Genomic DNA, 21,926 nt, shown 5'->3' on the forward strand with positions numbered 1-21,926 from the left:
CCATTTTCGCCATAAGACGTTTGGTGTGTACGAAACGTAAATTTATGTTTGGCTAGGATAAAAGAAAGCCAAAAATTTGTGCACAAAATGTGTGATGTATTTTCGTGTTTTGGTTTTGTTAACGACTATGTTTACAAATTACAAAACACAAAATCGCTTAATTGCCGCCACATTTTATTTTCCAACTGAAATCATTGTCGAAGAGATTAAAGTGCCACGGAATGTTGTTGTAATATTTTCTATGATATACATAATGTGCTGAAAATGTTTGCCAACAAATTTTTACGTGTTTTAGCGCTTAAAGTGCAACGAAAAATTGGCATGTGGGAAAGCAGATCTAATTAATTTTATTTAATGAAGTTTCAAACTAACCTTCATTTGTTAACTTTGTATATTAAAAGAAAATGCCTGCTAAATGTTCTTTTAAAGAATATTGGCTCTTAGATGAAAATGATAGGTTTTCCAAGTGGTTGCGTCCTGTTAAAGATGACAAGTACAAGGCATTTTGCACACTCTGTAAATCGAAGTTTGATCTAAGTAACAGTGGTTTGTCATCTGTGAAGGTTCATGAAGCAGGAAAAAAACATCTGGAGCTGTCTTCTGCCAAACTACAAAGCAAACAATCAACACTAAGTTTTTTGAAGGTTGACTAGCTCACACATTTGGGTAGTTCAAGAACCGTGACTTCTATTGATAAATCATTTACTGAATGTGCAACTCCTTCAAATTCAAAGTCACAACATTTCCCAGGTTCTTTAAATAAATATTGTGTTGATGAGAATGTGTGGAAAGCAGAAATATTGTGGTCACTTAATAACGTAATGACACACACATCTGACAGAGGTGCATGTGCTACTAGTGATTTGTTCCCCATAATGTTCCCCGACAGTGTTATAGCAAAGAAATTCAAAATGCAGAAGGATAAAATTGGTTATGTGACAACCTTTGGCCTTGGCCCTTTTTTTCAAGAAAAACTTGCCAATACTTTACAGAAGTGTAAATTTTTTGCAGTTTCGCTGGACGAGAGTCTGAATCGTATTGCGCAAAAAGGACAGATGGATATAATTGTTCGTTACTGGGACCCTAGTTTAAACATGGTTTCAACTCGCTACCTGAACTCAGTGTTTCTAGGGCATGCCACTGCAGCTGATCTTCTTGAGTCTTTCACTTCAGGAATGCATGACTTGGGATTGCCTCTGAAAAATGTTTTGCAGATAGCCCTAGATGGGCCAAATGTGAACCTCAAGTTTCTGAAAAACTTCTACATGATGGAAAAATCTGCAGACAACGAAGATAAGAAACTGATTGATGTTGGAACTTGCTCTCTTCACACAGTTCATGGGGCTTACAAGACAGGCCACAATAAATGTGAGTGGCAAATAAATAATTTCCTGTGTGCACTATACTACCTTTTTAAAGATTTCCATCCAGAAGAGCAGACTACACTAAGTCAAGTGGGTCCACCGAGTTCCCTCTGAAAATGTGTTCCATCAGATGGGTGGAAAACTCGAAAGTCATTGAAAGGGCTTTAAAGATGATCCCACATTTGAAAAAATATGTAGCTTTTGTTCAGCCCAAACGACCATAAACAAAGAACTTCAGTGTTTTTGAAGATTTTCTTAAAGACAGTTTTCTTGAAGCAAAACTTTTTTTCTTGCAATCAGTGGTAAAAGAAGTTGAGCCATACTTGATAAGCTTCCAGAGTGACAGTCCAATGTTGCCATTTCTGTATTTAGAACTGTATTCAGTGGCATGCAGCATTGCAAGCCGGTTTGTGAAAAGGGATGTAATGAGTTCTGTGAAGAACACAAAACAGCTACTTGCAATTGATGTGAAAAATAAATTGTCATCTACACAAAACGTGGACATAGGATTGGGTGTGAAAAACAGTTGTAAGAATGTAAAAGAACTCGATGTGCAACTATTTAGAAGAGATTGTAGAAGCTTTTTACTTGAAATGTACATGAAATTGACTGGACCAAAGTCTCCATCCATTACGTAAGAGTATGGTAAAAGGAGCTGCTAGCCTTTCACCAACAGTAATGTTGAATGATACATTAAGGGTACAATATGTCACAATTGCCCTTGATGAAATAACTTAAAAAAAATCATGTCTCCAACATTGAGGCAGACTGGTTAAAAGAAATTATCTTGGCATCTGTGGATAGGAAGTGAGAATTCCTTTCAGTCACAAGGGTATCGTTTCCTTGGCCGTTATCTTCATCTCCACGCACAAGTAATCTGCCTCTCCTCCGAGCCCGTGTTCTCCCACCACTTTCTACCCGCCCTGGGTTTCAGCTGGCTCCGTCAAGCTGCAGCACGAGACGGTTGGAAATACACCAAAATTTTCATAAGAAATCTCGAAATTTAAAGCGATGACTATAGGTTTTTATGACACCAATGTCTTCAGAATAACATTATCTTTCTGTCTGTAAGCTTACTTTCTTTCATTCTCCCAAACAGCACAACAGTGACTCAAAGTTGGACATTTGATGATTTTTTATTTCATATTTAGAAACGCAAAAATTAAAATTAAAACTCATACCCACAATTTTTGTAGTTTCTTCTCGTGGGTGAAAAATTTTCAAATGCTACTAGGGAGAGTCCTCAACCCTACCACTAGCAAGATGAATATTACAATGAAAATAAACCTAATGGTCACTTTCACCCCACTGGGGGGTGAACATGATCAATTACATAAAAAATTGGTTGTCTGTAAAGTCGGTTTACGGACGATAGTTTAACGTGACCTCATAACAAACATTGATGAAATGATTGCATACTTTTATGAATAAAATTGAATCATTTTTATTGAATTATCACTATTTTGTATGGATACAAAAAAGGAGTGAAATGAAATCTACAATTTAATTGATAAATTTACTTTTATTTGCACTCATTAATTCAATTATGTTTATTACTTTAACAAAGAGATTATTTTAACTATAACTTTTATACATGTTTGCTATTTAACTTCTTCCAATCTGTGTTATTCTGTTAAGGATATGATGATGATACTAGGAAAAGTAGGAAACAAATGGGAGTGTTTCAAGGATGATGTGAAGAAAAATGGCTTACCCAACACCAAGATGCAGTCAAAAATAATATATTTGCGCCACGGACTCTGCAGCAATGCTAGGAGGAACGGGTTGGCAAAGAGCAATGAAAATGTTACATTGAAATGCATGAAAACAGAATTACGCCACGGACTCGGTCGCAATGCTAGGTGGTTCAGGTTAGCAAAGAGCAATATAAAATGAGCGTAATGGGACACAGCGAAACGGGAAAATGTGCATAATGGGACACTTTTTCGTGTGTGCAGCCGGCGTTCGATTCATTAGACGTTGTCACGTCAAAAAATTAAAAACATAATTTAAATATTAGTAAATTTTTTTTAATTACCGCAATTCAGAATTCAAGCATATATATATGTACACCCGTACATAGTTAGATAAATAAACATATTAAAATCTGTTAACAAAAATTCATTATGAAGATGAAATATGGTCACCTTCACCCTAACTGACAGTATGTCCTATTCTATATCCCTGATATCATGTAACGATAAATGGTTAAATATGTCTTTTACAGATTAAAAAACATGTCACCGCCTTCAAAAATTTTCTGGTGCACAAAACTAAGAAGAACACGGATAAAGCAAGCCGAAACTGAAAAATCTGCAAATTTGCTATAAAAATTTTTGAGAGTCGGAAAGTTATCTGACCCTTCATCACCAGAACTTCAATATCAACAAGCAATAGAAGAAGACCCGCTTAAAAAAAGTTCTGATCATGAAGATACAGAGCACCATTTTCAAGAAGATTTAGCTGTTCCTTGAACCTTGTCTGCCTCTCAAAATATTACAGAAGAAGTTGTATCAGATAAATCGTTATCTTTTAGAAAGAAAAAAATATATACTTCAAAATGGCCGCTTATTATTGTCTCTGCAACAAAAGATGAAATCCTTCTTCAAGGCCCTGTTAGTAATGAAATGAACGAAAATTACCCAAAGAATTGTGACGGCCGTCAAGCTTTCAAGTAGAGATGGACAAATAGGCATATTGATGAGTTCAGTAACCTTTAGCTCAGGAAGCATTATGTTTGGACACCTTTTTGTTTGCCAAATAGAGTTTGCTCTGGGGCATCATTAGTGCTTAAGGGGGGGCACAAGTGGGAAACGGGAGGGGAGAGCCCCGAAAAAACCCACATTTTATGGGGAGCAAAGTGAGCTATTTCGAGAGTGCATCTGACCTAGTGCATTATTGGGGTGCATTTAAGATGGCAGGATGGATGACCTAATTATGGTACTTTCCATGTATGGATGGCCTCATTTTGGCACTTTCATTTGGGTACTCCGGGGACAGCAGTCTGCTGCAAGTAGTTCAGCAGGGGACCACTGTAGCAGCACCGTCTGTGGCACTACGGCTGTTGCGTGCTCAAAGCTCTTGCCAACTGGACTTTCTGTGGTACCCGCTACGTATTGCTCGCCAAGGAAGCAGGAGGGGGGGGATTGGGGTGGGCTACGATTACAGCATCCTCTCACGGCCGCCTTGAGTCATGACTGTGTCTGCACAGCGAAGGAATAGACGAGAGTGCTGTACAGACGTGTCGTTCACTGAGGGGGAGGAGGGGTGGCGGGCCATATTATAGCGCCTTAGACATAGTCACATGTTCCAACTACTATCGCTCTGGAAGTGGTGTCTGGCCCCTGGTGGAGGGTGGGGGGAAGAGGTGGGGCAGGGTTCTCCTGCTTCCCGAGGCACTGACTTCTCATACAAGATTTTACACACTGGGGCAGTTACCGCTTTTTCACAGGGCCCGGGAGTGAGGTGGAGGAAGGGTGCATTTCTTGCTGCAGTGTGTGGGTTGCATTAGCCAAGCATCACGGTGGTTTCACCTCTTTATTCACGGCATGGGGTCAACGCACTATCGTCTGGGTCGACGAGGGTGGTCCTGAAGGTGGTACGTTGTGAATGGAGGTACATGGCAGTTTTTTATTTTGTCTCCTAGCACCCTTATGTGGGGCTTTCAATGACCTAGCAGAGTTCGCTTAAACTTCGCAACTTGTTGCATGATTATATTCGCTATGGGTGGAATCTCTGCATCACAGAGACGTACCTGTCACTGTGTTTCGCGGTCGGTTCCAGCCAAACACTAAGTGGTGATGCAGGAAAAACACAAGCTTGAGTTGTCTCCCCTTGGCATGGCACCATTTCGGAGCTGCTTATGTCATAATTGAGATAATGTACATATGCAGGAGGAGTTACCTAGTGGCAGGGTCAAGAGATGACACTGGTGAAATCACTTCAGCTAGTACGTGAAAAGTACTGCTCTAGCCTACCGCACACGAGTTCCAGGTGGTCAGAATAAGTAAGACACCTGTCTAAGGTGACTCCTAGTTACTTCACTGCTTGTAGCCTTGGGATTCCTTTAATGTCAAGGCGGAGGTAGACCGGGCATTCTCACACACGTCCAGATTTGGTCACTGTTGTGTGTGATGGCTCTGAGTTTGGCAATGTCCGAGTTAGTTTGGGACTCCTTAAATTTCCTCCTGTAGGCTCTGCAGAGGCAGAGAGTAGAGGGCGTCGTAAACAGGGAGGCGGGTGTTTTGCCATCAACGCCTAGCCTGGTTTCTGACACTAAACAAAGATGCTAGGTGCACAAGAAGCCGCGCTTTCTCAGCTCGTGGTTGCTTGAGGGGGATGGCGGCTTCACTGGATTTCTTTATTTGGGAATTGGGTAGACAGGTCAATTCCCTTGTTTACAACAGTCCTAAAGAGGGGCTAGTCATCTCTGGAGAAATTGGGTCGTGGCTTCGACTCCTGGTGGATGGGGTTACATTCCAGCACACGAGTGGTCTGACGTGCCCATGTTGTGCACCTGCACATTGCGGATGTCTATGTTTGTTGAGCCAATAAAGAAGTCTAGTATTTTGTATAGTCTAATATATAGTATACAGTATAGTTTATAGTACAGTCTAATATAAAGAAGTCTACGTATTTTGTTTCAGGCATCTAGGTAATATGTTGGGTTTATTGAGTGAAAAATTTATAAATTGTTTTGGTGTAGTGCCACAAAAGAGACCCGTGCCTGTTTGTCATAGGGCAGGCCCATTGCGGGTGCGAAGCATTGAAGTCGTCTCCCATTATTGCAAATTGTTCTAGATCATGCATGGGGAGATGCCTGTTCCCGCCAGGGTGATAGCTACTGTTTCTGTGAGGTCGAGGGGGGGTTAAGGCCACAAGTCTGGTGTCAGGTGGTCGCACACGAGGATTGCTACCCCACCTCCAGCCCTGTCAGGCCAATTGCATCTGTGTACTTAATATCCTGGAATACTGTAAAATATTTCAGGTAGCTAGTCTAAGGTGTACCACCATTAAAGTCAGCACACACTGTTTCCAAGAGAATTCCCATATTTTGCATGGGGTCAGTGGCCTGTCACAACCGGGAACCGGTGGCGTAAATCAGCGGCACAAAGTACTTGATTAGATTAAACAAATCTCACACTCCGCGAGGAAGGAGAGAGGAGAGCTGATTTTATGTCCTGCCAGCCATTCCTCCAGAGGGCTGGGTGGGAGGGGTGGGCCGCATGATGCATGCAGCTCATGAAACTATGGAGCAGGATGGGAAGGAGGGGGGGGGGGGAGGTTCGAGCCCACTGATGGTCACCTGGCTAGATAGCTGACCTGTTGCAGCATTGCCAGTTCTAGTTTCTTGGGAAGGGCCGGGTGTAGGGTTCTGCTTTTGGAAGCAATAAGGTGTTCTAGCAAAGCCACATGCTGATATTTTGATTTTGGGAAGAAAGTTGTTTGTTTTCTTGCCAGCATGACTTGAAAGTTACAGAAGTGGGATTTCAATTCTTGCAACTGGACCACCGGGATATCTATATTGCAGTAAATCCCTAGGATTCTGGAACCATGAGCAGCCGGGGATGTGTTAGGGTTGTCTGTTTGTGCACTTGGTGTAAGCAGGTTCACTGTGGCGGCAGAATCAGCTGCATTTCTGCAACAGGAATTCTTTGTCACTAATGTTGATACAGTTTCCATGATTAAATTTTTCTCTCGTGTTTGTTTAATGTTTTCTCAGCGAAGCTTCTCTGATTTTGCAGGTACTTAACTATTTTTTTTGTTTGAAAACACTTTTCACACTTCATTATGTGTTTGACTTTCACAGTTAATTTACATGCTAGTGCTAAAGCACCACTTCTGAAATAAACCAGATATAGTACTGCACATATTATTTTATATTAAATGACTTTCTTACTAAACAGTACAGTACTAAACAGTAATCATTACTAAACAGTAATCATTGCAGACAAAAAATTAAATTGTTTGGACCCTGATAAGTCAAAATGCTAGTCTTCTTGAAAAACAAAACTGTTAATTTAGACATGGTCACAGTGCTGAAATATAGCAGTATGTACCAAAATAATATTATGAAGTAATTTTGTTTGTTTTTTTTACCTCTAAGACAATAAGTTAACTTCTTCAGCTATCACACAACACACGAAATACTTTAAACTGAAAATTTTGCAAACCCATGATCCAGAATCGGAATTGAGGTGATAATCAACATGACCATCAGAATAAATAAACTATCAATGCTTTGACATCTTTAAAAATTACCATGAAGAATGCCAAAAAGATACAGAGTAAAATTGTTATAAAACTAAGTTATAAAAAAAGGTAAAAGATTTTTAAGGATCTTTGAAGCTGGCTAGCCTTCCCTTTCGAAAACTGAATATGTTTTTCTTTGCTTTTATAAAATTAAATACTAGGTACCAAATTTAAGGCAAGATAAACCAAATATAATTTTCTTTTATTTAATCACCTGGTCTCAATATTAACAATCTACAGTAGGACACCTTTAGTCTGTGTACAAAAATTAATATCTTTTGCCACTGTGATTCCACCTCTAGTGTTTTCTAGCTAATATTTTTATAAGTATATTATTTTCAGACTAAGTACTTTTCCTAAAAATATTTTCTATGTTTTCATATAACATATTATTTCTTCAAAGGGAACTGACGCAACACAATTGCGACATAAGTACAGTTGTTTACTTCTATGGTGTGCATTACTTTTTAAATGTATACGTAATTACAATATAATGATTTTGATAATGTAAATTGTTGCAAATGTCAAAGATTTAACAAGTTTTAAAGTAAATACTGCATTGTTATATCCCATCGGTACAATAAAGTAGAGACTGATTACATTTTAATCTTGATCCATCTCTACTTCCTAGTGTAATCAACTTAATTTACCTGTATGGCTGTATGACTGAAGTAACCATGAATATATTAAATAAATAAATTATTTGAGGTCAATGGTTTATTTTTATGTTCAACTAACATTAAACAATATAAGATATAAAATTCTGATAGCAAAAAAAATATGCTTTTCTATTTAATTGTGTGACAGTATCTTTCCACAGATATCTTTATAAAATTGAAATTATCAGCACATATCTCGATATCACTTTCCTCATCAGGGATGTCATTATCATGGCTGTGCTGATGAATAGCAAGAAGTTGTCTGTAGTATTCCTTGGATCCCTCATCTTCACAGAACTTTGACAGGATTTCCAGGTCTCGACACTTCTCATTGGGCAGAGGAATAGGTGCAAGGTAGAGCTGGGCAGGTTCTTGAAGATTTGACAGTGTGGATTTTTTCTGCCGCTTCTTCAATTGATCCTTTACAAGTGCAGAGAAGAACACTCCATTGTTCATTTCTCTGTGATCTACGGTTTTTGGATCTGATTGAACGAATCTTAGCTGTTTTACTGGCCTTATAGCAAAAGGAAGCTTCTTCTTGTACAATTTTGAAGAAAGAAATCCACCCCAGGCTTTGAACATTGGTTGGCCACATGATACAACAACAAACGGATTCGGCTTGGCTCTGGCCCCTTCGATAACTTCTCTCCAGGCATTAGGAGTTTCAGCCTTTGCATGCTTAGGGATTAAACCCATATTTTTATCAGGTTCCATGAAAGAATGGCCACGCACCGGGTATGTAACAGTAACCATCTCAAAACGCCTTAATTCTGTAGTTACATAGTGCAGGAACTGAATGATATTATGATTTTTGTTTTGTCCTGCACATGAGTCGGCGAAGATATGAAGCTTTTGAATGCCAGTGTCCAGATAGGTGTAGAAAAAATGATACAGCATTGAGCAAACATCATCTGACCCCTTTTTTGCCACTGTCTGGTCATAGGTATACATGATTGAGGAGCCACTTGATAAAACATGTACATTGAAGATGTAAAACGCAAGCTGTCTTCTAAAGTACACCTCACTTGAGGTTATGTTTGGCGTAGGAAGATTTGCCCCGAAATCAATAGCAATGGCCTCAACAGTTGGAGACTACATAGCTTCCTTTTTGGCACTTCTTTTCTTTTTGTAGAACCAGTCAGCTTTCTTGAGGTGAAGTGTTCTCTCATCTTCTAGCCTCCTATGATCCTCCTGCAACTTCACTAGATCCTCATTACTTGTAGCACTGGCAATTTTTCTAGCGGTATCGGTGAGTTTGGCTTTATGTTCATCACACCAACAGCATGTTTCGGTTCGAGGATAGCCGAAAGCAATGTTGAACTCAGACACGAAAATTTTTCGGAATGTTTCATAAGAGATCTCAATATTGAGATGTTTAGTCAAAAATAGCCCAAGAAGTTTTTTGACATTCAATTCCTCTGGAAGATACACTTTTTGAGAGTCTTTCAAGCTGTAGTGTGCTTTACGTCCCTTTAAACTACCAAAAAACTTCATCACAGCTTCACGGGTCTGTTCAGTGAGCTTATGAGGGCGATTAGCGTGTTTGCCTCGTCCATCAATAGGTGACGTGCCTGTTGTTCTCAAAGATGTTTTGATTGTGTGTAACCGGGAGGGTTTAATTCCAAACAGTGACTGGAACCCTTTAAAGCATACTGGTACTTCTACTGTACAGCCACTCCTTACCACACGAACTTTGTAGCTATAGGAACTATCATTTAACCTAGCATCTTCTACATTCTTCCTTGGTCTTCGCCGTGCCACAGGATGTGTTGAAATAAGGCCTGAGAGATAACTGTTCTGTGCATTAGTACCACCTTCATGTCCAATGTTGTTAAATGTTCTTATTAATTCATTTCGTTCAGCCAAAGAAATATTCTGAAAACATTCAAACCGTTTACACTGACAGTCAACTCCAGTTTCAAATGTCGTTGCCCGCAGCTGCTTGGTAACATCTTTGAGGCGACCAAATTTCTTGCGTTTTTTCGTTGTTGTTTCATCACGTTCATACCTGCCAACTTTGGCCAGTCAAAAAGCGGGAGGTTTTTTAGTGGTGGGGGGGAGGGGTGAATTTTGTTTATTTTGTAAATTTTGAATTTTTTTTAAGAGTAAACCAGCATGATTAGCACAAGCAATGGGCAAATTGTGTTCTAAAATAAAATACTTTAACAAACACTCTGCTTTTGTCACACTATCTTCTTTCCGACTTGTGTCACGAAAAACGTCTAGTTTCTGATTTGATGCCATAGCATTGACGGCATGTTTCTTCGTATTTATATGCTTCACAATGTCGCCCTTTCCGGCATGCGAGACGAAAAAATCACAACACAAAGAACAAAATGCAGCATGTTCACCTTTCCTCGATTGCAAAATACACGGAAATTCGTCACTAAATGTCTTCTTATGCACAGCAAGATACTTCACTGTAGGCTTACTTAGCGCCATTTCTATTAAATCCATATTGCGGAGTAGGCCTACAACTAAACAACGCATACAAAATACTCATCACGCAACTGCTTCCACAAAATAATATTTTTATGAATACACCGTTGAATAAATTCGAAGACTACTATAATGCTACCTCTACACTTCGTCTGTGAGCAGACGCGAACAAAGGCGAATTTGTTCGGGGACGAACAAACAATTCACACATAGCCGGCTGACAAACCGAAGCGAATTTGCGCACGAATGTAAACAGTGGTATCATAAACTCAGTAATCCACTCCGTCTTTATTTCAAACCAACACCACCGAAAATACAGTTTACAATGTTAACACACGCCATCTTGGAAAACAAATGAAACCTTTTTCTGGTTGGCTAATAAACACCAATGACGAACGCGTACCAAAACAGCTTCCATAATTATCGTAAATAACTACGTTTCTTTCTTAGATGTACGCTTCACCAAGCGTTTTAGCCGACAATTGTGGGCATTTAGGTTATTAAAATAACCATACGTTATGGTACGAACCGTAGTTACTATACGATTGTACGGAATAATGGTACAAACATTAATTCTATAAATTTATTGCATTAGAAACTTCAAGATAAACAGAACCAAAAATCGGGAGATTTGAATGACAAATCGGGAGGGCGGGAGAAAGGGTATAAAATCGGGAGTCTCCCGCCTAAAGCGGGAGGGTTGGCAGGTCTGCACGTGCATGTACATCACTCACTTCACTTTCAAGTAATTGAAATTCGTCGTCAATCATTGTTTGCACACAAGTTACTACAGAAATTGAAGAATTATTTCATTCACCATGAAACATTGATTGTAAGAATCTTTTATAACTGGTATAACACAATACAATCTGCATCAATAAACACAAACACACAAACAACATAAGACAATAAAAACCGTCTGGGCCAAAGATAATATAACACACAGCAGTGCAATACCCTACAAGAATAACATAAGTCAGAACTAGGACTGTGTTGGTTATTCCCCTGTTTCAGATGGACTCTGTTGGTTTTTCCCCTGCACTATAAAAATAAAAGCTGCAATACCTTTAGACTGCATCGTTTTTTCCATTTTATCAACTTGCAATGTTACAATAAAGCATGACAGCACTGCATTACAATCATAACCTCAATTTTAACTTTTTTGGACTCTGTTGGATTTTCCCCTGCACCCTTCATTTGGTCCAGATATGGGGAACTGTGAGCTGGTGGCTAGTGGGGAATAAACCTAAGGAAATATGTAAACCATAAAATTGTTAAGAGTATGCACACATTTGAGTTAAAGTATATAAGATCTAGGTATCATGCTGCTGTAGTTACATGGTGTCTTTGCAGTTGATTCACAGCAGGGTTGTTACGTATCATAGAAACTGGGTGAAGAGCTTGGCAAACAATCTTGTCATTAATGTGTTGAAGCACTAAGCCTTGTTTGAGCCAGAATGTAAGCAAGCATTGTCTAACAGCCAGGTGAGTATAGAAGTTAATTTATTTTTATGGGCAAGAGTAAACAATGCAAGGGACACATGAGTACTGGGCTCATAACAACACACACACGCGTGGGTTAGCACACAGTTGCCTGAGCATATTGTGACTGTGACATCGCAGAGTTGAGGAAAGTGACTCGCAGATCCTGCAACAGGAACCAACACAAATCACTGCAGACCCCACCCACACCCCTCTTTAACATACACTCTGACACAAGAGATGTGTGCCAATTTCTTATTTTCCATTTCAGTGTATTTGGAGATATAATTATTAACCTTCCCTTATTTTCACACCATGGAAAAATGACATGCCTATTTCCTAAATTATTTTGCAAAAATCCATTTTTCTCCAGATGAGTTGAATAAAATCAATTTTTCAACTACATTTGATTGTTTATAACTTTTGTTAGTTTAAAAATCATTTGGTATAAATATTTATTATCACAACAAAGTGCTGATTCAAAATAATTATATATTATGTATATAATATCACTGTGTAATATAATTTGCTTACTGTGAAATATTTTCTATTAAATTGAATAATAATGAAAATAAAAACTTCTACAAATTTTTTTTAAGGTGGTTGTATTTTCTCACTGGTATCACTATACAAGCAATAAGAAGTTTTTGGACATATGTATACAAATTCAAGAAAAATTTTACCATCTCGTAATATTTTTGTTGACTTTTTTTTTTAATCTTAAAACTTGGATAGTGACCTGTACGAATATTCGAATTTCCAACAATGAATACAGTGAAACCTCTATTTAACAAATCTCAACGAACCAAAATTTGTTGTGTTTGTTGTAATTGGGTTTGTTAATTGGAGGTTTTGCACTATATATTTCTAGTCATCATAAAGCTTCACATAAATGGCTAGAACTGTCATTCTGACGGTTTAATACGATATGAGGAATTAAACATAAAAAAGGACATAGAATACACTTGTTTAATGGCCAAGCATTTGATGCTTGGAAATTATAAATTCCCATCCTCAGTGCTTCTTGGCGTGCCATTTCTTTAATATTGTACCTACTAAGTAGTTATGTAATTGTTTTCAACCTTCAAACACTATTTTTCATCTTTGCCACTAATACGTGGTCATACAAAAATATCCTTTGGACAAAGGTTTAAGGTAATATTAAAAAAAAGGTAATAAAAATAAAATTCAATTAAATTGATACTTATTATGGTTATTGTTTTTTATAATCCCAACTTCGGTTTTTATTGTTCTTTTTATCAACAATTATTTCAGCTTAACGTTTTAAAAAATGTTTTATAACATTTTTATAAAAATATTTGTTAAAAAAGTAATAACATTTTTAGATTTCTATCATTTTTATTCCCACCTCACGCAGTAATGATTTGTAACATAAAATTTACTTAAGAAAATATTTGCAATACTAAAAATGTAAACAAAACCAAAACTTAATTCCATAGAGTACATGATAATGAGCTTTTAATTATTCTCATATTCCATTCCAAAGTTTTCAAAATCCCTTGCAGCAATGGTTTGTATTATCAAGAATGTTCTTGACAAAATGTTTTGGATGAATATTATAAGATTTAAACACAGTTTGAACGGATTTTATGGTATGCCTAAGAAGGGAACTGTGTGTGTTATTATACCACACTTTTTTCAGACCCTTGCAGCAATTTTTTGTGTAATCAAAAATTTTTCTACACATTAGTTTAAGATTAGAATTATTAAATTAATATAAAAATCATAAGGATCCGAAGTTGTCGCCTTGCTGTGATTTTTTTTTCGTTCTCCAACTTCTGTTTTTTTAACCTGTTGCAATATTGGCTCGTCTCTTAAGAAGTAATTTTAGACAAAAGTTTTAGATAAAAATTATAAGTTTTACAAAAAAATTTGAACTGATTTGAAAGTGTTTCTTCTAAGGGAGTAATGGTTTTTTATAACTAACCCCTATTTATATAACCCCTTAGAAACTGTTTGTCTAATCAAAAAAATGTTTTAGACTAAATTTTTTGATAAAAATTAAAAGATGAACAAAAATTTGAACGGATTTGGTAGTGTTTCTACTAAGGGCGTTATGAATTATTTTTAATAATTCGCTCCTATTTTTTGACCCCTTTCAGAAAACGTTTGTCTAATCCAAAAATGTTTTAGACAAAAGTTTTAGATAAAAATCATAACAATAGTACAAAAATCACATAGATTCGAAGTTGTGCCTACATTGAGAGCTATGATTTTTTTATTGTCCTCAAACCCTTGTTTTATCAACCCCCTGCAGTTATGGTTGGTCATATAAAAAAAAGCTAAGACCTAACTTCATTACATTACTTGTACAAATTTTAATACGTTCAAACGAATATGATATTTCTCATACTATGGGAGTTCTAGCGATTTTTCAGGTTTTCGAAAAACCTTTCTTAATTCTACCACTTTGGTCAGATATTGCCTATTAACGAACTTGATCGAGATTTTCCACTTTCAGAATTTATTTATCAGTTTAGAAGTGATTGGTAAAAAATTTCTGCAGTTATTGTGTCCTCAAATTGTATTTGAGGTCTATGGACCACAAGACGAAAAACTATATAAAAATTTCCCATAATTCACAACGTGGGTTCGGCTACAAAAGGTAGTATTTACTTGAAATTTACCTAATAACAATCAGTGTAAATCGTGTCAGTAGTAATAAATATGCCGTGAAAGAAATTTCGTGAAAAGTTGCGTATAGAATTAGGATTAAAAGTAATGCGTACTATATAAAATATAAAAATTCATTCTAAAGGTAAAATTGTTTATTCGTCTAGCTCTGCAAATTATGTGTAAACTGTTTTGGGGGAGCATTGTTTACATCCTATTTTAAATAATAATATTAAACAAAATAAATTATTAAAATTTTACGTTTGTTTTGTTTTCCATGGAATCTTAAAACATCGACAAATGTGCATTTGGAAAAAGAAGGGGACGAAAGTACTTTCAGTACATAGTTGTAAGTTTGTATTGTAAAAGAAAATACGCAAGGAAAACATTTTAACTGAATCTGTTTGTAAACACCAAACTGAATTTTCCTTATATGTGGTTGGCCTGAAATTGGTGGAGAAACATGTTAAGCAAAGATGTAACTCGTTGGATCACATATTGTAGAACCAAATGTATTGTTATCATTAGTTTTCCATGGATTTAACACGAAATTACATAAATTAAATATGATGTATTTGTTAAGTAACATAACAAGTATGCTGACAATATTTTAGTGTTTTAGTCATATTATTTTAAATGGAAAATTACCATGTTAGGTTTAGCCATTGTTTTAATTTAAAATAGTAATTTTTCAGAGTACACCATCGTGCCAGTTATCAATTCGCGGGTGCGCGGGAAAAAGGGGATAAGTCAAAATTACTTAAATTAAGATATTAAACATTTAAAGTTCTTCCAAGTATGCAAGATCATTAAATAATCATTTGGGGTTTTTGATTGAATTTACTATTTGATTAGAATTGTAAGGAAACGTACAACATACATGAACTGTACAATATTAATTCTAACATTTCTAATGTATCATTAATGTAGCTAATGTGTGAACACACTCGACATATCCCTTTTGGGGCAGTTGATAATTTGACTTACCCCTTTTTGAGTTAAAGTACATTGAGTATTCACTGTATAATAATAATTATTTATCTAAGAAATTTAACCATATAATCATTATTTAGAATACCACATATAATATTCTATCATCGCATGACAGTTTCCACATCTACCTGTTGTATAAAAAAGCACACAATAAAAATTGATAATGAATGGACATTAACTGTCAAAATGTTAATACAAGTGTCAGTGAGGTAATTCTCTCCTTCATATTTGCACAATCTCACACATCATGATCCTCCTCAATTGAATCCGGAAAGATATCGGGGTTGTTGTTCGTTTTTAACGATTGATAGAAATGATGAAAAGCTGGATTGATAAAGGGCAACAGGTCAAGAAGGTCTTTCTTCTTTGCAGCTGAAATACTCTGTGGCCCATCATATCGCTTGTGTGGTGTCAGGTTAGGTCTTGCTTTCCCTCTTCGTACTAAAGAAACTTCTCGAAATGTGGCATCCTCATCCAAAGTAGTCTTGAAAAAAAGTCTTGTTATGTTCTTCTCATAATGAAGCCACTTAACTTGACGCCAATTCATTTTATTTCCTTCGGTATCTTCTTTTCGCAGCTGGAGTGTAGTTTTCAACAGTCCAGCATAGTCGAGAAACTCTTCCGAAGTGAGCTCTGAAACAATCATTGGCTTTTTATTTCCACACTGACGAATGAGTTGAGCCCAATCATGTGGATGCTGAATGGGAATGGCAAATTTGGCCCTTTTTTTCTCGATGATACTGTGGTCAGTGTCACTTTCCATGTGGGTAGGTCCTGGAGTGAGAAATTTGTGGTCAATGGTCTTTAATGTTGTGGAGTTCTGCAAGGCCACCAAACACATTGCAGACATATGACTGTTCTTGTTTTGACCCCCACATGTATCAGAGTACATGGTTATGTGAGTGATGCATGGATCCAAACTGAGAAGATATTTGTAGAGACAAGAACTTACTTCATTGGCACCTCTTCCCGCAATCGATTCATCCCATACAAAACAGTGAGCTTGGTGTTCATCGCAATCATGGACAGTGAAATTAAAGGTCCACAACTGACGCTTATAGAATGCAATGGAAGTGCTCACTAAGGGTGTCGGAAGACATTGCTGCATATCAAACGTTATTGTTTTCAGTGTAGGATTACCTTTTGATATTTGCTTATCTCTGTCTTTGGCATTGTAAGCTACATTAGCTTCAATGTGATGTTCTTCAAGTTCTTGCTTGAGGATAGTTTTGTCTTCTGAACATTGTATTAATGTGTTCAGTCGTTCACACTTCTGACAAGTATCTTTATTTTGCCTCTTTATCGACAGATTTAAATTGTGAAACTGTGATTCGTAGTACTTTCTGTTGACTTGTTTGTCTGGATTTTTTTTCTTGTAGTCTTCATAAAGTGCAGCCAAGGTCCAGTGTTGCGGCAGATATTTTTTCCTAGAATACCGTCGTGTGTAATGGCTCTCATAACTTGGTATGGATAGCAGATGATTGGTAACCACTTGTTTCACTTCTTCAGTTATTTTATTTTTGGGACTTTGCTTTCCACGACAATCCTCTGCAGGTAATCCGGGTTGGTCCGCACCTTTCTTATTTACCACAATTTCCACAAACTTGTTTGTTTCTCCCAATGTTTTAAGGAAACATCCTTTGCACACTGTAACATTAGTGCCATCCACTATTAAATGGTACTGAATTGTAATTTGTCGATAATGTGATTTGTCTGCATCTTTAGATCTTGGTCTTGATGTCTTCTTTGGACATATTTGTAGTAAACTTGCAACATAGGTCACTCTTTTTTCATAATTACCTAAGCCCCAGTAACATCCAAAAATTGACTTTCGCTGATCTTCCGTCATACGTTCATTGCATTTCATTCTGCACTGGTTTAGTGGCATCATTCTTCTTGGATGTATTATTTTTCCTTTAGCGGTTACATATTCTTCTCCCTTATTTCTTTTCGTTTTCCGTTCTTCCTTTTCTTGTCTAGTAGATTTAAATTTACGTTTTTTCCCTCTATGTTGGCGTAAACGTTTATTTGAACAACTTGGCGATTCTTCTGTTGTACTGTCTAATGTGTCAGCACAGTCTTTCCATTGTTCAGAAATTAAGGTTAGGTTTCCTTTCTCTTGTGGCAGTTCAGTCATATGCTGATACACTTTTGTACATCCCGTTGGCTTTGTAGAGTTTGGTTTGTTTTTTTTCACTGCTGTCAGTCCTATGCTCACTGTTACATCTCTTTTTATATTGATCTTTATGCTTTGAACATAGAGTATAAACCTTGGATGAACACTCGATTGAGGAATCTGAAGATGACCCAGGCTGAAAATCTGGGTCGTGATCACTGTCATCAGAATCATTAACATATGCTTCAATAAGTTCACGACATGCTGGAGGGACAGTAGATTCATTTGGCTTAGAAGACAGAGCAACATCTTTGCAGGTTCTGTAAATATGAATGTAATACACTCATTACATTCTGTATTTGCATAGGCAATACACATGTTTACATTATAAGAATCACATACATTATTATTGAAAAATAAGTACAAATTAGATATGTTCAAATGCTCCATCAACTTATATTTATATAGAATGGCATGTTCTATTATATAGAATGACTTTGTTACTACCATTATCAAATTGTTTATTTTTTAACATTATTCCCTGCATTTTAATTTTAAAAGTAAGGTTAAAATTTTAGCTTTGATGTACAAACATTATTGTATCTCCAGCAGAACGAACTATACAGTACCGATTGTTTGTATATATATTTATACATAACCTAAAAACGTGTTTGTGTCTGTAGATAATAAACTATACAGCACATATTATCATTAAAACAGCAAAATTATTGCATTGATATGTATCCATTGATCACTTTATTCATAAATGTACTTCTGTGACATTTGTGTCAGGTTTAAATCAAATACAACATGCACAAGACTACAGATTAAAATTAAGGGCTGATATTACGCATGATTCTTACCTTTATTTACACTTTCTAATACTAACGACACGAGCTTCTTCCCTCTGGAGTTCATTTTGCCACGCCTTCAAGAATATTAATACTTTACTCTCATTTTATTACATGTTTCACTGTCTCAATATCGTGGTGTTGAATCTAAATAACCTAACAACAATAGCAGCCTGTTTAAGATGTGCCAACATGTCACCGAACTATAAGATTTCGCTGTCTAGAACTGAAAAACCCATTAATATTATTCTTGCTAAATTCCCAGAATTTCCAACAATAAAAACAGAGCAAAGTGAGAAAAATTTTATTGGTGAAAACTACCTGACAAAAAGGAAGCATGAAACAGTCAGAATAATAAGCACCTAATAGTGGTCATGTGCTGTATCAGATTTTTGTGATATATCATTTTATTCACCAAAAATATTTTGCGATAAAATAAGGACTTATTAAGGTTAATGACATATCCCCTTTTTCACACACTTTACATATCACCGAAGATCTGGTGTTTAAAAGGGGTTAAGTCATTGTGAATGACTTATCCCCTTTTTCACGCACGAAAACTGTCAGTTTGTGATGTAACTCCAAAAGTTCAGTGCCATAAAATAGTACCCAAGGGTGCTATACTTAACCCATTTGGACCATTTTGTAGAGTTTTTTCTTCTTTATTTCATGCCGTAAAAAACCCATTTTTGCCAATATTTGACTTATCCCCTTATTCCCGCGCACCCGCGAATTGTAATATGTTGACATAGTTTGACATTGTCTGCAGTCTTGTTGTAAACGAAATACGTTAAACAAATTTTCTGGGCATAAAATTTCATAAACTGTAATTCAATTTCTGTGTTATAATAAACACATGATAAAGAAAGATAAAAAAAATGCAAAGGTCTCGTCGCGACCTCAGCTTATCATCCTTAATTAAAGTAGTAAAGTAACATACCAAAATTCGGTGTGTAAATAAATGCATTTTTGTTGTCAATTCCAGTTGATTTTTTCTAGTGTTTTAGTTGCAGAGCAAATCGAAAACAAAACATCATTATTTAAATAGTCAGTCTGCTAGCAAAAACCTCCCAATTGTAAATATATGTGGTAAAAATATGATATTGTACTAACACAAATAATACAAATAATTTGTAACAAAACGTAGAATTAATGATGTGGTAGTTAAATTGCGTGAATGAGCCTATGGTGAACCTAGCATCCAACCAAATAGTGGTCAGTACACACTTCAAACTTTCTTGTACGAAAATGTGTACCCTTAAATATTTCGAATGCATATTTGGAAGTTGTGTTTTAACCAGTTGGAGTTTATTCGCTCAATATTAATTGGTTAGGCATAAGGGAACATAATGAAGGCAAAAATGGAAATATAGTTAAGAGGACTAAGTCATTATTTTAGCGACATGATGCAAAACAGGCAATATTTCTTCGAAAGGCTATCCGAGATTTTTTGCTTTTGGACGTTGCTGGGGATCTCCCGTTTCCCCCGCCCTTCTCATTCCGTCGCTTCTGCATCCTTCAGGGCATGCAGATGACAACGGGCGCCCAGTTACAAGTCTGCCCTCGGAGTATGAGACTCGTGTACCCTACTCATAAAATTTTTATTTATTCATCCACTTAGACATCATTATTTTCAAATTACTTTGTTCTCCGAAAGTTATTTCGTATAACAACATTTGCGTGTATTCGTTAACTGTTCGTTTACATTCGACTTGTATAATAAATATAAGAAAAAATATAACTGTCACTGTCCTACACTAGCTCGTAAACAAGTCCTTGTATGATAGACACTAATATGCTCTGTGATCACTCGCACAACAAACGCTCCCTACAAGCCAAAGTGAATAAGAAGGTATTATACAAGAAAGATGCCCGTGTGAACTACGCTGTGTACTTTTGCTGTTTACATCGTTTCACCTTTAATCGTCCCTGTGTAACGGCATGAGTTTGTGTGTATGTATATATAAGTATGTATATATAAGTATGTATATATAAATATATATACATATATATAATTACGAACATTCCGTTGATATTGTAATGCAAAGGTAGAACTAACATAAATAAACCAACGAAATACTACCGCTTACGCAAGTTAATTAAAAAATAAATTCAACTCTAATTTTTATGAGTGCTGTTGATAACGTTCCAACGATCACAATATGTGATAACCTGTGATCACGTTAATAGTGTCTTCTCCTCTTACACACATTTATATATTGTCTTCGAAAACCCAATGTCTTTCAGAAATGATACAAACTTTACGTCCGTTATGGAACGCACAGTGCGGCATATTATCGAGGAGTGATAACGGACAAAATCTAATCTGCCATGTTCTTGGCAGTGTAGTAGCTCTAGATTGTTACGTATTCAACTATATGCCCTCACCACTGACCTACAAAGTATACCTACCCACTCTTTGTACCATGGCTGTTACCCTGATGATGGAGATTACAATTTCTGACGAAAGAGTAGCAAGATTAATGACATTAACACTGCTTTAATCTTTAAGTTGAGTCACTTCAATACATTACGTAAACAGCATTGTAAAAATATAACTTTTTCATGTCACGAAGATTAAAAAAATATAAGAACTAGTGGAATGCTAGCTTTTTTTTAACTGAAATAACATTGGTAAGCAAGCATTTTAAGAACTTTTGTCTTTAACTTCCGTTACGTAATTCTCCATGATGCTTTTAAATGCTTGTTTCTGTAAAGTTTTCATTTACAATACAGTACTTTTCAGACTTAAATTCAGTTAGACATCTCGGTCTGTTTTAATTTGCACACATTAATAAAGAATCTTAAAGAGGAGTCCCTAGTAGCTCAACTGATGGAATTGTTGCATCTGGTGGCTTAGACAGTTTCGTGTCCAATATTTCCAAGGACATAATACACGCTGCTCGTAATTCACATGCACGGTATAAGGAAGCTATGGCTCAACAAAAGAAGGATTATGAATCGAAGAACGAAAGCGTAATGGCAAAGAAGAGGGCAGAAATATCTGCAAAAGAGCTTGCTGCCAAGAAACAAAGAATAATTGATGAAGCAAGAAAATAAGTAGAACTGATAGATGAGGAACTGAAAACACCAGCTGAAAGAGCTTCATTATCATAAATGAAAACTGTAGTGTGCA

General features: G+C 36.4%; 1 long non-coding RNA gene across 1 annotated transcript in view; it reads right to left on the bottom strand.

Moving 5' to 3' along the window:
• Positions 1-12,200: 12,200 nt before the first annotated feature.
• The window catches only part of LOC134536694 (uncharacterized), a 35,278-nt gene continuing 25,552 nt past the window's right edge, over positions 12,201-21,926 (bottom strand). The window contains exon 2 of the long non-coding RNA XR_010075842.1: positions 12,201-12,362. This is a non-coding gene — a long non-coding RNA (uncharacterized LOC134536694). The remainder of the gene's footprint in view (positions 12,363-21,926) is intronic.

The sequence above is a fragment of the Bacillus rossius genome, chromosome 11 (assembly GCF_032445375.1).
Source record: "Bacillus rossius redtenbacheri isolate Brsri chromosome 11, Brsri_v3, whole genome shotgun sequence".
NCBI lineage: Eukaryota > Metazoa > Arthropoda > Insecta > Phasmatodea > Bacillidae > Bacillus > Bacillus rossius.